This window comes from Odocoileus virginianus, chromosome 19 (assembly GCF_023699985.2).
Source record: "Odocoileus virginianus isolate 20LAN1187 ecotype Illinois chromosome 19, Ovbor_1.2, whole genome shotgun sequence".
NCBI classification, from domain to species: Eukaryota; Metazoa; Chordata; class Mammalia; order Artiodactyla; family Cervidae; genus Odocoileus; species Odocoileus virginianus.
In genome coordinates this window covers 36,374,999-36,386,253 of record NC_069692.1, presented here as the reverse complement: position 1 = coordinate 36,386,253, position 11,255 = coordinate 36,374,999, and the positions used below count along the sequence as shown (strand labels likewise).

At 39.4% G+C, this 11,255-nt stretch overlaps 1 long non-coding RNA gene across 1 annotated transcript; it reads left to right on the top strand.

Annotated features, from left to right (window-relative positions):
• Positions 1 to 1,143: 1,143 nt before the first annotated feature.
• Positions 1,144 to 10,725, top strand: LOC139039632 (uncharacterized). The gene is made up of 3 exons (XR_011492968.1): positions 1,144 to 3,992; positions 9,286 to 9,421; positions 10,384 to 10,725. It is a non-coding gene; the product is annotated as an uncharacterized lncRNA (long non-coding RNA).
• The last annotated feature ends 530 nt before the right edge of the window (positions 10,726 to 11,255 follow it).

Sequence of the window (11,255 nt, the reverse complement as noted above, 5' to 3'; positions counted from 1 at the left end):
GATAGTAAAGGACAAGAAAGCCTGGCATGCTGCAGTCCATAAAGTCGCAGAGTCCAACTTGACTTAGTGACTGAACAACAGCAACAATATACTGTGAAAAAATCACCTATAGTTAATTTTTTAAACACTTCAATATATATGGTTCCTAAGAAAATGCTAATAAAATATTAACAAAATGCTAGCAAAATGATTTAAAAGAAGAAAAAACATGCAGACAATATCAAATGCTGACAGGTTGTGGTAGTAAAAAGTACTCTTTTCTATTCTGCTGCTGACAGTCTAATCTAGTAAAATAACTGGGGAAAACTTCTTATCAGTATCTTCTAAAACTTGACATATATAATCCTCATAATTCAGCAATTCTATTCCTGTATAGATCCAACAGAAATGTTTACCAAAGAGCATATATAAAAGTGTTCAGAGTTGTGCTATTTGCAATTGTAAAAAGAAAGGAAAACTATCAATCTACAAAAACATGGAAAAATTGAAGTATATATATTTTTAAACATTCCATCCTCAGGATTCCATCACCTCCTCCCTCACTCAAAATTCCCTCACACCTTCCCTTACTCAGAATTCCATCTGACCTGTCTTCTCTCAAAATTTCCTCACTCTTCTTTTAAAATTCCCTGTTCACTCTTCTTATTTCAGAATTCCTTCACTCTCCTTCTTTCAGAATGCCCTCACACCCTCTGTCACTCAAAATTGCCTCTGAAATCTTTCTTCTCTCAGAATTTCCCTCTCATTCTTTTTTTTTAATTCCCTGCTCACTCTCCTTCTCTCAGAATTCTCTCACACCCTCCCTCACTCAGATTCCCTTTTACCCTATACCTCAATCAAAATACCATCACAGACTCCCTCACTCAGAATTCCTTCTCAGCTTTCTTCTCTCAGAATTCCCCCTCACACTTCTTATCTCACAATTTCTTCTCACTCTCCTCTCAGAATTCCTTCTCATCCTCCTTCTCTCAAAATTCCCTCTTGCCTTTCTTCTTTCAAAATTCCCTCTCATTCTCCTTCTCTTGTAATATTCTCATACTTTCTCTCACTCGAAATTCCCTCTTACCTTTCTGCTCTCAGAATTCCCTCTCATCTTTCTTCTTTCATAATTCGCTTACTCTCTCCTCTCACAATTTCCTCACATGCTCCCTTCTCTCAGAAATCCCTCACACTCTCCCTCACTCAGATTCCCTCCTACCCTACTCCAGTCAGAATACCATCACATACTCCCTCACTCAGAATTCCCTCTCACATTCTTCCACTCAGAATTCCCTCTCACACACTTTCTCTCAGAATTTCCTCACTCCCCTTCTCTCAGAAAGGCCTCTCAACTTCCTTCTCTCACAATTTCCTCAGGATCACCCTCACTCAGAATTCCCTCTCACCTTTCTTTCAGAATTTCCTCTCATTCTCCTTCTCTCAGAATACCCTCTCACTTTTCCCATCTCACTCTTTTCTTAGAATTTCCTATCACTCTCTTTCATCTCACCCTCTTACAATTTTCTCACACCCTTCTTCATTCAGATTTCTTCTTACCCTACCTCATTCAGAATAACATCACACACTTCCTTGCTAGAATTCCCTCACATTCTTTTTCTTAGAGTCCTTTACCCACTTTCTCACTCAGAAATCCCTCTCACATTTCTTCTTTTGGTATTTCCTATCACTCTTCTCTCAGAATTCTCTCTCACTCACCTTCACTCAAAATTCCCTCTCAATCTCCTTCTCTCAGAATTTCCTCTCACTCTCCTTCACTCAAAATTCCCTCTCACCTTTCTTCTTTCAGAATTCCCTCTCAATCTCCTTTCCTCAGAATTTCCTCTCACTCTCCTTCTTTCAGAATTCCCTCACATCCTCTCTCACTCAAAATTCTCTCTCACCTTTCTTCTTTCAGAATTCCTTCTCACCTTCTTTCAGAATTCCCTCACACTTTCTCTCACTCAGATTCCCTCTTACTCTACTGTGCTGCTGTGCTTAGCACCTTCCTCTCTCAGAATTCACCCTCATTCTGCTCCTCTCAGAATTCCTTGTCACCTTCCTTCATTCAGAATTCCCTCTCATTCTGCTTCTCTCAGAAATCCTTTATCCCTCCCTTGCTCAGCATTCCCTCTCATAGTTTCTCTCAAAATTCCCTCTCACTCTCCTTCTTTTACAATCCCCTCACCCTTCTTTCAGTATTCCCTCTCACTCTCCTCTTACAAATCCCCCACACCCCTTCTCTCAGAATTCCTTCTAACTCTCCCTCTCAGAGTTTTATCATACATTCTTTTCTTAGAATTCCCTTTCACCTATCCCTTCTCTCATATTTCCTTCATACCCTCCATCACTATGAATTACCTCACACACTCCCTCATTATGATTTCACTCTCAGGTTCCATCTCTCAAAATTCTCTCTCATGTTTTTTCTCTCAGAACTCCCTGACACCCTTTCTCTCTCATAATTCCTTCTCACCTCTTTTCTCAGAACTCTCTCACTCTTCTTCCCTCAGAATTCCCTCTCAGTCTCTTTTTCTCAGTATTCTCACTCACTCTCATTTTCTCAGAATTCCCTCTCATCATTCTTCACTCAGAGTTCTCTCTCATCCTCTTTCTCTCAGAATTTTGCCTCACTTCTCTCAAAATTTCTTATTACCTTTCCTTTCTCAGAGTTTTGTCACACCTTCCTCCTCTCAGAATTTCCTCTCAGTCTCCACTCAGAATTTCCTCACACTCTCCCTTACTCAGAGTTCCCTCTTTTCCTTTCTTCTCTCAGTATTCCTTCTCACTCTCATTTTCTCAGAATTCCCTCTCATCCTCCTTTCACTCTTCCCTCACATTCTCCCTTACTCAGAATCCCTGCACACCTTTCTTCTCTCTAAATTCTCCTCTCCTCAATCCCTCTCACTCTCCTTCTCTCACAATTCCCTCACAGCCTCTCTCAGAATTCTCTCTCACCTTCTTTCTGAATTTCCTCTCACTTTCCTTCTCTCAGAAGCCCTTCTCATTCTCTTTCTCTCACACTCTCTCTCCACCTCACTATTCTCTGCCCCGCTCCTTTTCTCAGAATTTCCTCACCCTCCTTCTCTCAGAAATCCCTGACACTCTCCTTCACTTTGGCTTCCCTGGTGGCTCAGAGGCAAGGAATCTGCCTGCATTTAATGCAAAAGATTCAGGTTTGATCCCTGGAGAGGGGAGATGCCCTGAAGAAGGAAATGGTGACCCACTTCAGTATTCTTGCCTGGGAAATCGCTTAGACAGAGGAGCCTGGAAACAAAAAAAGTGTGGCACATAACTTAGGGACTTTACAACAACAAGAATTCCCTTATTTAGAATTCCTTTTCACCTTACTTCTTTCAGAATTCCCGCTCATTTTCCTTCTCTCATATTTCTCTCACACCCTCTCTCACTGAGCATTCCCTCACACCCTCCTTTCCTGAGAATATCTTCACTTGCCTCTCTCAGAATTCCTCTCTTCTCTCAGAATTCCCTCACACTGTCCTCTCTCATAATTTTCTCTCACTCTTCTCTCAGAATTCCCTTACACCCTCCCTCACTAAGATTTCCCTCTCACTCTCCCTCTAGCAATATTCCCTCTTACTCCCCTTCTCTCAGAAGTAACTCTCACCTTTATTTTCTCAGAATTCCCTCTCACTTTCCCTCTCTGAGTTTCCTAGCAGCTTCCTTCTCTCAGAATTCCCTCATATGCTTCCTCATGGAGAGCTCCTTCATACCATCCAGTTAGAGTTCTCTGACTCCTTTCCTATAATTTTCCAATATCTTGTCAATTTGTGAAATGAAATCCTCTTTGAAATCAACTATGGCATCAAGAAAACTTGTCCCAGTACTCAGGTTAAATCTGTGTAATCTCAGAACTAGTAATCTTTCTCCACAAAAATCACTGCCAACATATGGAATGATGTAAGAAACTGTGGAGTGATGCCTTTGATCTAAGACATTAATTGACTGAACCTCTGTGTAATCCCTGATTCACTGCATAGAGCTCACAATACAAGGTAAGCAAACATATGATCAAGGGAGAAAAAGTGAGGCAGTTACCAGGGCTTCTGATAAAGGTCCTCTTATTGACAGAGGAAATTTATGCAGCTCAATGGAGAATATAAAATGAGACTATTCTCTTGAGAGTAAGTTTAAGAAGTACTTGAAAAGATTTACAAGTTTTCCTTCACAAAACTTACTCAAACTTGGATCTCTATTTGAATATCTCATGCTTTAGATTTAAACTGATTATATCTGTCTGTAAATTAGCCCCAGAGACTTTACTGTGTTCCTCAAAGTGATAGAATTGCATGAAGCAATATCAAACTCTTCAAATCAGATGCTTAGAGGGTAGGATAAAAAGAGACCCTGTAGGGAAAATAGGAATCTTGCCCCCAAACAAAATTATCACAGTGCAAAGAAAATGAGACAGCCTCTGACACAGATGGCCCCAGAACATGCCTCTATTCCCAGAAATTAACCATTAGATTGGAATTTGAATCTACAATCCTTATGCTAAATATGGCATAATGTAGCTTGTAAGGCAAAGAAGGAATTCTGTGAATGTAATATTGCCTCATTTCCCTCATTGTTCATTTTCCTTAGGTCTATGCCTTTTTCATTCACTATGTTTTGGTCTCCTCCTTGCCCCAACATGATCTCTATATTCAATGGTCCACTCCATAAGTATTTATTGAGCATGTACTATACTCCTTTACACGCTGAAGATATGAATGTATGTAGTAAGTGCCTGTATGCATAGAAATAAACCTTGAAATATATGTATCAAAATTATTATTACTGACCCATCTTTGGATAGGATTAATTGCTCTCCATATTTTCTTTATTTTTCACATTTTCTCTAAAGAAAATATATTACTTTCATCATCAAATATTATACTAACAATACAATAATTATGATGAGGGATTAAAATTCAAGAAGTGAAATAGGGGGAAAAATCCTAATTTTTAAGAGAATTGTGGTTTTTGCTCTGAGAATCATAGATAAAGGGTTGACTGCTAGCTTTCTGGAGTGATTGAGGAATATGACACACAGGAGGAAGTTTCTTTTTTTTAATTTTATTTTAATTGGTAAATAATTACTCTACAATATTGTGATGGTTTCCACCATACATCAACATGAATCACCCATAGGAAGAAGTTTTAAACTAGAGCCAAGAGGCTTGACCAGATTCCTTGTGTAAAGATAGTTCTGCTCCACTACTCTGAGTTCCAGACTTTTCTGTTGGTGACAATTCATCTCAAGGTATCTATGATATCTATTATGAAATGCTCAGTTCATTGTTGCTTGAAGGTAAACAGAAAAATACACAGAGCAGGGTACTAGAGGAGGACAAGGCTCTACCCTCAATTTAAAGTTTCTCTAGCTTTTTTAAAGGCTAAACCAGGGAAAGGCAACTTTTATTTCAACATTTACCATCCAACACTAGTATTTCACACAAACAGAAAAAAGAAAATGCAAGGAAGAGAATCATTCCAACATATATGATCTGCCACAAATACAAGAAATCCAGAAGTGGCTTACCAATGAATGAGATTTCCTAGAGTTACAGGCATCATGAGCAAGTCTGTCATTAACAAGTCTGAAGAAAAAGCCGATGTTAATCCGTGGGTCTGTCAAGCTCTCATTTTCTCTGTGTGCCTTTTCTTCTTCCACTGTTAAGTCTCCTCTAATTCCAAAGGTATGAAGAAAGAAAACCAATTACCAGAAGAAAATGAGAACAGTGCTGAGAATGTTTTTCTCCTTAGATTTTGATTAGTGGCTTTGTGTAACTCAGTTATTTTTAGCTATTGGCTTAAAGATATTCACTTCACTTACATAATTCTTATTGTGCATATTTTTTCCTTTTTGTTTACAAGGGTTTAAACATAGTATGTGATATACACCTTGACAGTATACATTGAAAAATTCATATAATCACAAATATGATTTTTAGATAGAATAAGCACCTCAAAACAACCAAAAATTTCCTTATGGTAGTTGAATATCTGATGATTTTAGCTACAAAATAATGTGCCTTATTTCATAAATCAGTTAATTATTAAAACCATCTATTTATGGACCAAAATGAAGAGTTTTATTGTACCAGCTATTATGTAAATTTTTTCTTGCCAACAGTAGCTAAACATTTCTGGGTCATCATTTTCTGGTGCAAATATAATATAGTAAGGGGGATTATAAATGGTAACCTTAATGAGCAACTGTTTAAAATAATTTTCTCACTGAAAATAGTATAAATGCAATTTAATCTTAAGTAAATATAAGGAGGTGAAAATAAAAATAAGGTCTACTTATACATTTCAGGTAAAACCCACTACTAAATTTCTAGCTGGGAAAAACTAGAAATACACACAACAAAAATAGAAAGTGTTTTATGGAAACTTTGGTGGTGTTATTATTAAAATATTTGCAAATATTGAGATCAACCTATGAGGAAATAAATAAGTACTGGCCTCTATTTGCACCTTTGAGAATAAGAGACACAGAATAATATTACTGTATCATGCACAGCATACTTACAAATCATAGACTGTCAAAATCAGGAATGCAGGCTGTAGATAAAAAGCAGGAGCATCTTGGAATGAGACCTAAGAGATTAAGATCAGAAGAGTCTATAACTTGAGTTATGTGGCTGGGAGGGAAACCTGTGATTTCCTGTTGGCTTTTTATAGGTTTTGAAGTGATCTGTTCTGAACAATCTTCTTCCATGTAGGATTCAGAGAAACAAACAGTAAAAGTCAGCTAGGACCATTCATTATTCTTTTGAATCTTATTTCAAAATATTTGAATCAGTACTTCACAGAAAATTTCCCAGTAAGCCTGTTACCAACTAGCTGAGTCACATTCAGTGTTTATCTTAACATTTATTTGAGTCTATTGAAAGCAGTCTACATTTGCATCTGCAAGAGAAACTGTGAAGCATATAGAGAAATGGAAAATATGCTCCTCAGAAACTTGATGTGCTCAAGTAAAGCCATCTAGCACTACAACATTTGAGAGCAACAACTGATGAAGTAGCTATGGCCAAGGAATTCAGTTCAGCTCAGCTCAGTTCAGTCACTCTGTCATGTCTGATTCTTTGCCACAGACTGCAGCACACCAGGCTTCCCTGTCCATCACCACCTCCTGGAGCTTGCTCAAACTCATGTCTGTTGACTCAGTGATGCCATGCAAACCATCTTGTCTTCTGTCATCCCCTTCTCCTCCTGCCTTTAGTCTTTTCCAATGAGTCAGTTCTTCACATCAGGTGGCCAAAGTATTAGATCTTCAGCTTCAGCATCAGTCCTTCCAATGAATATTCAGGACTGATTTCCTTTAGGTTTGACTGATTTGATATCCTTGCAGTCCAAGGGACTCTCAAGAGTCTTCTCCAGCAAGACAGTTCAAAAGCATCAATTTTTTGGTGCTCGACTTTCTTTATAGTCCAACTCTCACATCCATACCTGACTACTGGAAAAACCATAGCTTTGACTAGATGGACCTTTGGTGGCAAAGTAATGTCTCCACTTTTTAATACACTGTGTAGGTTGGTCATAGCTTTTCTTCCAAGGAGCAAGCATCTTTTAATTTCATGGCTGCAATCACCATCTGCAGTGATTTTGGAGCCCCAAAAAATAAAGTCTGTCACTGTTTCCATTGTTTCCTCATCTATTTGCCATGAAGTGATGGAACCGGATGCCACGATCTAGTTTGCTGAATGCTGAGTTTTAAGCCAACTTTTTCACTCTCCTTTTTCACTTTCATCAAGAGGCTCTTTAGTTCTTCACTTTCTGCCAAAAGGGTGGTGTCATCTGTGTATCTGAGGTTATTGATATTTCTCCCAGCAGTCTTGATTCCAGCTTTTGCTTCATGCAGCCTGGCATTTCACATGATGTATTCGATATATAAGTTTAAATAAACAGCGTGACAATATACAGGCTTGATGTACTCCTTTCCCGATTTGGAACCAGTCTGTTCTTCCATGCTCTTCTAACTGTTGCTCCTTGACCTGCATACAGATTTCTCAGGAGGCAGGTCAGGTGGTCTGGTATCTCTGTCTCTTGAAGAATTTTCCACAGTTTCTTGTGATTAACACAGTCAGAGGTTTTGGTATAGTCAATAAAGCAGAAATAGATGTTTTTCTAGAACTTCCTTGTTTTCTAGATGATCCAATGTATGTTGCCAATTTGATCTCTGGTTCCTCTGCCTTTTCTGAATCCAGCTTGAACATCTGGAAGCTCATGGTTCACACAATGTTGAGGCCTGGCTTGGAGAATTTTGAGCATTACTTTACTAGCACGTGAGATGAGTGCAGTTGTGCAGCAATTTGAACATTCTTTGGCATTGCCATTCTTTGGGATTGGAATGAAAACTGACCTTTTCCAGCCCTGTGCCCACTGCTGAGTTTTCCAAATTTGCTGGCATATTGAGTGCAGCCCTTTCACAGCATCATCCTTTAGGATTTGAAATAGCTCAACTGGAATTCCATCACTTCCACTTTGTAGTGATGCTTCCTAAGGCCCACTTGACTTCGCATTGCAGGATGTCTGGCTCTAGGTGAGTGATCACACCATCGTGGTTATCTGGGTCACTAAGATCTTTTTTGTACAGTTCTTCTGTGTATTGTTGCCACCTCTTCTTAATATCTTATGCTTCTGTTAGGTCCATACCATTTCTGTCCTTTATTGGTGCTCATCTTTGCATGAAATGTTCTCTTGGTATCTCTAGTTTTCTTGAAAGATCTCTAGTCTTTCTCATTCTATTGTTTTCCTCTATTTCTGTGCATTGATCACTGAGGAAGGTTTTCTTATCTCTCCTTGCTATTCTTTGGAAGTCTGCATTCAAATGGGTGTATCTTTCCTTTTCTCCTTTGCCTTTAGCTTCTCTTCTTTTCTTAGCTATTTGTGAGAGAGTCAATTCCTAGGCAGGCTGATAAAAAGTCCAGGGTCCCTGAGGAGGAGAAAGGAGTCTGGGGCTCTCAAGGAGGAGATAAAGGTCTGGAATTCTCAAGGAGGAGGAAAAGACAAACATTTTTTCCTACATTCCCTAGTTACGATTATATAACAATAATGTGTCCTGCTTGAGGACATTTCTCCTTTATGAAAATCTTCTGACTAATCCTGTTATCTTAAAATGTGTATTATGGGAATGGGTCTAGTAAGATCTTTACAACCTTGAGACTTTATTTATTCTAATAACCAATTAAAAAGTATATATTTCCCTTGCTAAGACTAGGGATGCGGGCACTGTCCGTCCCTCTTCTGATGCCCATGTCAGATGCTTTCTCTGTCCCTTTTTCACTTTAATAGAACTCTGCTGCATAAGAGCTCTTGAGTGATCAAGCCTGGTCTCTGGTCCTGAAACTAAATCTTCAGAGATCACGAGTCTGACATCGTTCACCATAAGCTATCATCTTGGTGGCTCGTCTAGGATTTTCAGGACAAGGTAGGAACACTCAGAACTCTAGACTCTACTTTCTCAGTATACACGTCTTCCGCTTTACTTTACTAATTCTACAGTGTGATTGTGTGAATGAATGACGCCCTGTGAGAAACAAATGATGAGTCCTGCTTTGTGGTTTATTTAGTGGCACCTCGTAATGCCTGAAGGCAGCCCCAGAAAGGGGAGCCTTGTTGGAGGTTTATACCAACCTGCCAATGCCAAGAGACACCCAAGGTCCCTGTGAGGGGGGCAGCCAGAAATGGGTGGAGCGTGTGGACTGAACTTTCCTTTACCGGTCAGCTTTTCCTGGTCTCTTTGACCTTTTTATAATTGTATGGGGAATTTGCCTGGCCTTTATATAAACTTACAATTGAGACCCAGTAGCCCCAAGCTGACAAGCTGGTTTGGTCCTCAGAGACCCAAAAGGTTTTTAAGGTTCTTCAATCTGCTCTCCTTGAAGGCTCTAACTTTGAGCTTGCCCAACAGGATCAGAGTTTCGTTTGCTCGTTACTGAAAAAAGGCTATGGCTACAATGCTTGACGGCAATTGCTACCATTGTTTTGCTAATGCCTAAAGCTCATAAGTTTCCTAATGGGAAAAGTCTTACTGTACTGAATTTTCATGGTGTAAGTGGGATCTTAAACTCTAAAATTCAGAGCAACAATGCTCCATCTTTAAAGCTGCGGTAACTCACGGGGTGTCAGAAACTCTAGGAATAGAATATCCCTTACACTGTTCCTGGAGACCCCAATCTTCAGAAAAAGTTGAAAACGCTAATGACATTATTAAAAGACAATCATATAAGCTAACTCATGGAACACAAGACAGTTGTTTTAAAATTTTACCCATACCTTTAATGAGGGCTCGAACTGCCCCCCAAAAATGGGATTATCTCGGGGACAGACCGTTTTTGTGCACAGATATTATCATAGATCCTGAACCTTGGAATTAACTATGTGACTCAGCTTTCAGCTTTTCACCAGACATTTCGAAAACTCTGGGAGGTGACCCCTGACCCAGCCTCCGCAGTGGCAGTGGGTCTAATTGCTGGGTCTGCAGAGCACTCCCCCTCCTCATCAATTGAAGGCTTCACATGGTGAATTTCTCCACTTCAAGGAAAGGACTTTCTTCAACTCGGCAAATACCTTCACCAACAACAATCGTATGTGATGCCTCTTCTTGATCTGATGACATCTAACAATCCTAAGATGGACTGGTTTGACATATTGTACCTTAACTATGGACATAATGTGACTTTCAATTTTGATTAGATTTTAACTTGGTTTAATCACTATTTGGCCTTACGTCTGTAACTGTAAAATGGGGTTTGCTTCTAACCATCTGAAAGCTTGTAAGTTACAAATGGGTGTCCAGGCTCCTATGAATGCCACAGCCTCCTCCAACTAATACATGGGGTGCCTGAATCAGAGACCCTCATTATGAGGGTTAGGAGAATAGGTTGCCTCAACAATTTAGGGACCATGCGCCTCAAAAGCAAGAAGTAGTTATGGAATGAAAACGATGCCCCTAGCCCTTGGCAACATAACTCTCCTAGAAGAAAAGTGGGGATGAGAGAGTCAATTCCTGGGCAGGTTGATTAAAAAGTCTGGAGTCCCCAAGGAAGAGAAAGGAGTCTGGGGCTCTCAAGGAGGAGATAGGGGCCTGGAATTCTCAAGGAGGAGGAAAGGACAAACTTATTTTCTACATTCTTTAGTAAGGATTATATAACAATAACGTATCCTGCTTGAGGACATGTTTCTCCTTCCTGAAAACCTTCTGACTAATCCTGTTATCTTAAAATGTATATTATGGGAATGAGTCTAGTAAGATCTTTACA